Raw genomic sequence first — 8897 nt, 5'->3', positions numbered from 1 at the left:
ACTGTGTGAGCATGAGCAGGGGAAGTGCACTTATCTCTTGGAAAGCCAAGAAACAAGCTACTGTGGCACTTTCTACGTGCGAGGCGGTATATGGCTCTGGCTTTAGCCATCCAGGAATGTATTTATGTTGAACAGTTACTGGGAGGTATTGATTCATATGAATACAAGAGAACAGTGGTTTATGAGGACAACCAGGGGACAATAGCTTTAGCGAAGAACCCGGTGTGTAGGCAACGCTGCAAACATGTGGATATCAAATACCACTTTATAAGGTCTACCATAAGAGAGGAAAGGATGTCATTGGTGTATTGCCCTACAGACGAAATGGTTGCGGATGTAATGACGAAGCCCGCATCCAAGGTAAAACTGAAGACATTTGCTAAGGCAATGTTTGGTGTGTGAAATGTGAGTGGTATGGGTTATACCAAGTTTTATTTTTATTTTTATTTTTGTTCTATGAATAAGAAAAGGTATACAGTAAGCTCATGATTCATAAGTGGGAGTGTTGAGATATGACACCAGCGTATTTGTATGACTATGTGTTACTGTGTACTATTATTTTGTTTACGACTTTGTTTGTCCACAAGTGGGCGGTGTTGCGCTTGCATGCGCGGATTGATTACGTCACTGAGACGCCGTTCATTTTTCTTCATTCTCCCCAAACTACCGAATAAACGGAGGCTACATTTTTCCCTCCAGCAGAAGTTCGGTAGACAGTACGATTCTTTATAACGGTTTAATAATCTACTTCATCTGCGCAGAGATAGACAAAGTATTAGTCTAGTCTTCTAACATCATGAACAAATTTTATCCTCTTTGATTATACCAACTTTTTTTATAGATGTACAGAGTCTAAATCTGTTTTTTATCTGTGTGCATTCATTGCTAATGTGGTTAACATGCTAAGCTAACAGCTACAACCGTTAACTCACCAGAATAGTAAATGTTCTAAGTCCGAAGTATGAAGTAGCAGATCCTCGGCCAACTCTTGTTGTTCAGGGTTCCTCAGCTCATGAACTTTAACTGTGAATCTGTTTTCACTCCAAAAACTGAGAAGGACTGAACCACACCGACGACAGAGGAAGAAAAAAAAAGTGTGATGAGAGAAAGCCACTCATTGCGCTCTCTGCATGCTGAAGCGGGGCATATCAAAGCATCTGCTGAAGGATATGGGGCGAGATCGAATAACGCAACTACCCTCCACGTTGAACATAGTGTTGAACACTGACGAAGAGAGGTCCTGACCAAGCATCCATATGTGATGAATAGGGAGTGAGAATGAGTTTGCCAGGCAGGCAGCTCTCCAGTATTTTTGATTTTCCACTACTTTTCCCCAGTTTTTAGGGTCAATGTTGAAAGTGATCAGCATTCCCTTGATACAGTCCTTGTAGCGTTTTTGGGATTTCCTCATTTTCTTTGATCTTCAGTCAGTTCGGAGTATAGTATTTGTTTCGTGAGTCTGTCGTTTGGCATCCTCTGGTAGTCGCCAAGCTTGATTGTTGGTGACCCGTTCTTGCCAGGAAATTCCCAGAATAATGCTCCGTTTTTGCTGGTGGAAACGTTCTAGTTTATGGATTTGGTATTTGTAGAGGGTCCAGGCTTCACATCCGTAAGGGGGGTTGAAAGAACCACTGCACGGTAAATCATGATTTTGGTTGATTTCTTGAGATCACAATCATAGAAAACAGTGAGAAAGTCGGCCAAAGGCAGTGTGGGCAGCTTGTTATGCTCGCGCACCAGAACCTGACCCGTGTGGCGAAACCCAAGACAGACAGACACGAGATGACTTCAAAATCTACAAAGGGAGGTTTTATTGTGGGAGGGGAATGTATGGTGAAAAAAGGCGTTCCGTTAGTGGGATGTGTGAATAAACTATGTGTGGTGTCCCGTGGTTTGCGTGTATAACTATGTGTGAGTGTTTTTAGCCAATGTGTGGTGCGGTATGTAAATGACCAGGAGGTGTTGAAAAAATGTGCGTGCACCTGGCGAGAGAGTCCAGTCCGTGATCCAAGAGGGGTTGTCCGAGAAAGTCCAGGTCCGAGATCCGGGAAGTCGAGTCCGAAAGGAGGGGTCCAGATAGAGGGACAAGGGGGGAGATCGCAGGAGAGGTCCGGGGAGAAACGTGAAGGTCGCTGGGGACGAGGGAGACGCGGGGAGCCGTGGAAATCGCGGAGGGAGAGTCTTGGGAGGAAACAGAGACACGAAGATAAGACACTGGGGAATAAACAGAATGCAAGGACCGCTGGAGGGCTTGTCAGAACTTTACCGCAGGGTTCAGTACGTCGAAGCACTGAGAGACGTTCTGGGAGGCTTCTTGTAGAGGGCTGCCTGATTGCCACAGGTGTGCCTGATGGATGATGGCAAACACCGGGTGCAGTGCAGCGCTCGTCTCCTCAGAGCGCGAGCCGAGCGCTCGGATGTTTCCGGCACGTCCGAGCTGGCGGAGTGGCTTGAACGTGCCGGGGAGGCAGTTCGGGGCGGTGTAACCACAACACAGCTTTCAGTCTGGTGGTGATATCCAGTTCTAGACTGCAAGTTTCTTCAAGGATACTTCCAATGTACAGACAGGATTGAACTTGTTCTATAGATTGGCCATGGATAGTGATTTGAAGCAGAAATTCCGGAGTACCTGAGGCACAACAGGAAGCGTTTTGGTTTTCTTGATGTTCACAGAAAAGCCCAACGTTTCGTAGGCCTGAACAAAGAAGTTGGTGATCAACTGAAGACCTTCTGGAGTCAGGTCAAGTCAATTTTATTTGTATAGCCCAATATCACAAATTACAAATTTGCCTCAGTGGGCTTTACAGCAACACAACATCCTGTCCTTAGACCCTCTCATCAGATAAGGAACAACTCCCTAAAAAAAAGAAAAGAAAAGAAAAAGGAAAAAAAACCTTTAACAGGGAGAAAAAATAGGAAGAAACCTCAGGGAGAGCAACAGAGGAGAGATCTCTCTTCCAAAACGGACAACGTGCAATGGATGTTGTATTTACACAATTTACAGAATACGACATTGACAGAGGATAAACAGAATTATAATAGACTTACAAAAGTGTATGAAGAATATGATGCGCAGGATGCCAAGCAGTGTCCAGACGCCACCGGAACAGCCCAGGACCCAAGCCATGCGACCATTATCGTCATGTAAAAATTTATGTATATATGGATTTATAAGATATATAAAAAGAAAATGTGATGAGGGGAATGCCAAGCAGCGTCCAGGTGGCGACCACCATCACCACGGAGACCCAAGAGGAGAACCGACTGCACGTGCACACAAGGGAGACTCACATGACATCCTTCACATACAGAAAAAGAGAAAGGAGAAGACATCATTCAGAGAGAGAGAAAAGACATGAGAGAAGAGAACAGTTTGCAATAGTTATTAGTCATAATGAATTGTCATAAATTAGTCATAATCTATATGCTATAATCTCATCGGCAGAACAGTGGTTGGTAAATTCACTGAGACAGAAAACCGACCCACCATGCAGTACAGGTTGTGAAGAACTCAACTTAAAGGTTAAGGCAAAAAGATATGTTTTAAGTTTGGATTTAAAGGACTCAACAGACTCTGATTGTCTGATAGCAGCAGGCAAGTTATTCCACAAGAACAGGGCCTGATAGGAAAAGACCCTGCCACCAGCTGATTTCTTTTTAACTTTGGGTACACACAGGAGCCCTGTATTTTGAGAGTGAAGAGCTTGAGATGGAATGTACGGTTTAAGAACATCAGACAGGTAAGGTGGGGCAAGCCCATTTAGGATTTTATAAGTCAGCAGAAGGACCTTGAAGTCTGATCTAACATGGATAGGAAGCCAGTGAAGGGAGGCAAGAATTGGTGTAATATGGTCAAATTTCCTAGATTTAGTTAGGATTCTAACAGCAGCATTCTGAACCATATGAGGACTTTTAGTACTAGAATGTGGCAGACCTGAAACAGAACATTACAGTAATCAAGTCTGGATGAAACAAATGCATGTATTAGAGTCTCTGCATCAGCCATGGACAGAAAAGACCAAATTCTAGCTATGTTACGTAAGTGAAAAAAGGCAGCAAAATTGAAAAACAGAAAGTTAAGTGACATCCAGTTTTTCACAGTAGCCAATCGGGCCTCTAAATTAGTAATTTGAGTATGATCATTAGCCCTTATAAGCACATACAGCTGAGTATCATCAGCATAGCAATGGAAATTTATTCCATAACTGCATATAATTTGGCCAAGAGGTGAAATATAAAGAGATATAAGTAGAGGGCCAAGAACTGAGCCCTGAGTACACCATATATAACGTCAGAGAATTTCGATGTAATATTACTATAGCAGACACAATGTGTTCTTCCATATAAGTAGAACTTAAGCCAAGAGAGAGCTAAGCCAGAGACACTAAAATTACAATTTAATCTGTCTAATAGTATACAGTGATCAATGGTGTCAAAGGTTGCACTTAGATCCAGTAGTAGAAGCACAGAAGTGGAATCAGAGTCCATAGCTAGTAAAAGCAGTTTCAGTGGAGTGACAGGGCCTGAAAGCCGATTGAAAAGGTTCATATAGATGGTTTTCTTCTATATGGGTCGAAAGTTGTTGATACACAACTCTCTCTTGTACTTTAGAAGAGAATGGAAAATTAGAGACTGGTCGATAGTTATTAAGATTCCCTGGATCGAGTTGCATTTTTTTAAGTAGAGGTTTAACCAAAGCTGTCTCAAAACTGCTGGGAACAATGCCAGTAGTAAGTGATAAATTAACAATGTCTGGCATTGTAGGTCCCAGAAAAGGCCAGAGGTCTTTAAAAAAAATTGCTGTAAGGGGTCAAGTAGGCAAGCAGTTGGTTTAGAAGCTGACATGAACTTAGTCAAAGTGTCAAGAGAGATAGTTTCCAAATCTGTAATAACAGGGACTATCAGTGACTCATTGTTTAGATATGAATTTCGCAAGTTTGGAACTAATTTTGTTTAAGATCTCATTAACGTTATTGCAGAAAAAAATCTAGAAATTAATGGGCCATGAATGGTAAGCAGCTAATAGACAGCTGCTTTTTAGTAAGTTTAGATACAGTGTCAAAGAGAAATCTGGGGTTATGTTTATTAATATTGATTAACTGAGCGAGATACACTGTTTTTGCAACAGATAAAGCACATTTGTATTTCAATAAACACTCATGCCACGATCGGTAAAAAACTTCCAATTTTGATTTTCGCCATTTACCTTCCAGTCTCCCGCAGGCCTGCTTAAGAGCACGCGTCTCATCATTAAACCAGAGTGTAGGCGTCTTTAGTCACCTAGCTCTGGTAGTGAGAGGTGCAACTGAATCTAGGAGACTGAAGAGGGCCACATATAAATGTGTGTGCCACCCATGTGTATGTCTACTGTGATATGATGATTACTACAGATATACTACTAATATTACTGCTGCTATTACTACTGCTTCAAACGGTGCTGCTATGATTACTATTTATTTAGCACATGTACTACTATTACTACTTCATATGATTGTACTCTCACATGATTACTACTATGTAGTAACTTTACTACCACTATTACTCCTACCACCAGGCACGTAGCCAGGTAGGTGGTTTTCGTGTCTGAACCCCCCCCCGAAACCCCACGGCCCGTCTGAAATGGCACCAATAATTATTTAGTTATCGTTTTGATTATTTGTCACCGCCCCTCTAGCCTACTCATACACTGCATCTATCGTGACTGACAGGCGTTAAACCTGTCAGTTAATTTGTTTCCAAACATGATGTATCTTATTGGTCTGTTTCGTAAAACAAATAGAATCACACGCTTTTGATTGGCTCAGGGGTCTGACGAGTCAGCTAAGCAACCTGCCACTGGTTATGCTAGCTAAATGGTCGATCTATAGTTTGCTTTTCAAAAGCAATGGAGCCGCCGAAAGCTACCTGTAAATCAGGCAAGAGCAGTGAAGTTAATATTCGTAAAATCAGTGATTTTTTTGTTTCAACGTGTCCCGACTCAAAAAAGAAAAAAAAAGAACATTACAGATGATCTGGTCCCTAACGTTACCGATTTTCCGGAGCAAGTGTTAGCAGACCCACTGCCCTCCTCCTCGGAAACGGAGCCAGAGTTAGCAGACCCGCCGTCCTCCACCTCGGAAACGTTTTCACACGACTTTGTGGATTATATTGGTGGGAAAATATCAGACGAACAGAGAAGAGAAATATACTCACTGGACTGGACGGCCAATATCGGACAAACAATCCCTACAAAACTAGGAGGTAAACTACGTTTCCAACGTCATTGGATTGACCAGTTTAGCTGGCTGGTCTACTCAACAAGGTCCGACGGTTGTTTTTGTAAGCACTGTGTTGCGTTTGCAGTCGAGCATGTGGGCAAGGGAGGGCACAGAAAAGCTGGCAAGCTAATTGATGTCCACTTCTCAGACTGGAAACATGCTTTAGAGACGTTCAAAGACCATGCACAAAAGGCATATCACAAGGATGCATGTTTGAAAGCGGACAATTTCTCAACAATAAAATGGATGCAATTTCACTGAGGCTAGATTCTGAGAGAAAAAAGCAAGTCCAAGAAAACAGAGAAAAACTCAAAAGCATCATTGCAACGTGGATTTTTTGCGGTCGCCAAGAACTCGCCCTGAGAGGTGATATTGATTCAGGACCAGTGACATTGAATGAGCCAACTCACAATGACGGAAATTTCAGGGCTTTACTCAGGTTTAGGGCTAGTACTGTTACAACACTTGAGTAAATGTGCAGCAAACGCTAGCTACTGCAGTCCTGATGTACAAAATGAAATAATCAGCATAATTGGAGATGTGATAACAAACAAACTGGTGCAGAAAGTAAACTCCGCGCAGTGTTTCGCTGTGTTGGCAGATGAAATTAAAGATGTTTCAGGGCGGGAGCAGCTTTCTGTCTGTGTCAGATACGTGAACCAGCATGACAGCCAATATAGCATCAGAGAGGATTTTTTGTCCTTTGTTGATATCGAGAAGTTAACCGGGGAGGCAATCACCAATTCAATCGAAAGTCAGTTGACAAATGCAGGCGTTGATTTACAGTTTTTACGTGGCCAGGGATATGACGGCGCATCTGCCATGAGTGGCCGTTTAAATGGTGCCCAAGCTAAAATCAAAGAGAAGTACAAGCAACAGTTTATGTGCACTGTGCCAGCCACAGTTTGAATTTGGTCCTAAACAAGTGATGCACTGTACAAATGGTGCGAAATTGCTTTGGAATTGTCTCGGAAATCTGCACTTTTTTCCATGATTCGGCTTTGCGGTCTGCCAGTCTGCGACACGAGACGGAGCGTCTTTTACCCGACTGCAAGAAAACGCGACTGACGAAGTTGTGTGAAACGAGATGGGTCGAACGCCACGACGCAATATTTACATTCAACGAGCTTTTAGATCCTGTGCGATCCAGCCTGCAGAAAATCGGTGAAACCTTCACAGGAGACACATCTGTCAAAGCCACTCAGCTCTTTAATTCAATTGACAATGCAGAATTAATGCTGTCCATGAATGTGAGTGAGAAGATGCTTGCAAAAACCTACCACCTGTCCACCTTCCTTCAGAAGGAAAATTGTGACTTGGTGAGTTGCGTTTCAGCTGCTGATGCTGTTATTAAGCAGGTAGATGAGATGAGGGCTAACTCTGAGATGGAGTTCAGGCAGATTTTCCAAAAGACCTCTTCCCAAGCGGCCAAGTATGGGGTTGAATTTCGACCACGAAGAGGCATGGACTGCAATGAGGATCCATTGAAGGCCTGTGAAAATCACTACCGGCAAAAGCTTTTCATAGTCATGCTTGACTTTTATTCATCACAGATGAAGGAACGCTGCAGCAAACACAGAAATGTGATCTCCAACCTCTGCTCTTTACTGCCATCTAAGGTCAGCATGCTGAACGACAGCTCAGCTCAAGCGCTCTCCAACCTGTATCCTGATGAAGTGTCACCGCATCTGGAAGTTGTAAAGTCAGAAATTGACACCTGGCGGGATAAATGGAAAGATGCAACTTATGTTCCACAAAATGCCATTGAGGCATTAAATGCCTGTAACAGTGAGTTGTTTCCAAGCATCTTCAAGCTTCTCCGCGTTTTGACCACGCTTCCTGTCACCAGTGCCCATGTCGAGAGAAGTTTTTCCCGTCTGGGAAGGATCAAGGACAAAATGCGCAGTACAATGACAGAACGACGGCTTAATGGACTGACATTGCTCTCGGAGCACAGAGACATTGTGGTGACGCCGGAAGAGGTACTGGACATCTTTTGCAGACAAAAAAGACGATTGGACCTGCTTTTATTTATTAATGCATTGATGATTATCTATGGGCCATTAATACGTTGAAATTTACCGTACGGTTGGGTATTAGGCTATAGTATACAGTGTGGGAATTTTATTTGCCGGTAGCTTTCGGCAGTGTTGCCCGACCCCCCCCCCCAAAAAATATGTTTCTGGCTACGGGCCTGTCTACCACTACTTCTACTTCCAACTGGCTAGAAGTGATAGCCTATGATTATTATATAGCAAATGTACTCCTACTGCAGGACTTCTCTAAACGGACCGAATGGCAAGTCAGTCTGGACCCAGCTCATAATTTGTGTGATGAATAAATACATTATGAAATGTAGGCCAACGTTTTCTATTTTGTGTATTGTTGCTGCCAAGTTCCTGCATTAATATTACACTGGAGAATTTGCTTTGGGGTGGTGCGAAGCTTTTATTGTGCTTACAGTAACACAGCGATTGTAGTTGTCGTCAACTCGAGTAAGGCTATCTTCACTTCAGCTGGTTCCTGTCGTGACCCTTTCAGACAGAATGCAGTCTGAGCTGCGCTCACCGCTGTCTGACCAAGTGTTCGGGGAAGTTCCGGAGGACAGAGCAAAAGAGGCGGAGTTTTCAAAGCTTCTAG

The sequence above is a fragment of the Lampris incognitus genome, chromosome 10, assembly GCF_029633865.1.
Source record: "Lampris incognitus isolate fLamInc1 chromosome 10, fLamInc1.hap2, whole genome shotgun sequence".
In the NCBI taxonomy this organism is placed as follows: Eukaryota; Metazoa; Chordata; class Actinopteri; order Lampriformes; family Lampridae; genus Lampris; species Lampris incognitus.
Note: the sequence above shows the minus strand (reverse complement) of the source record.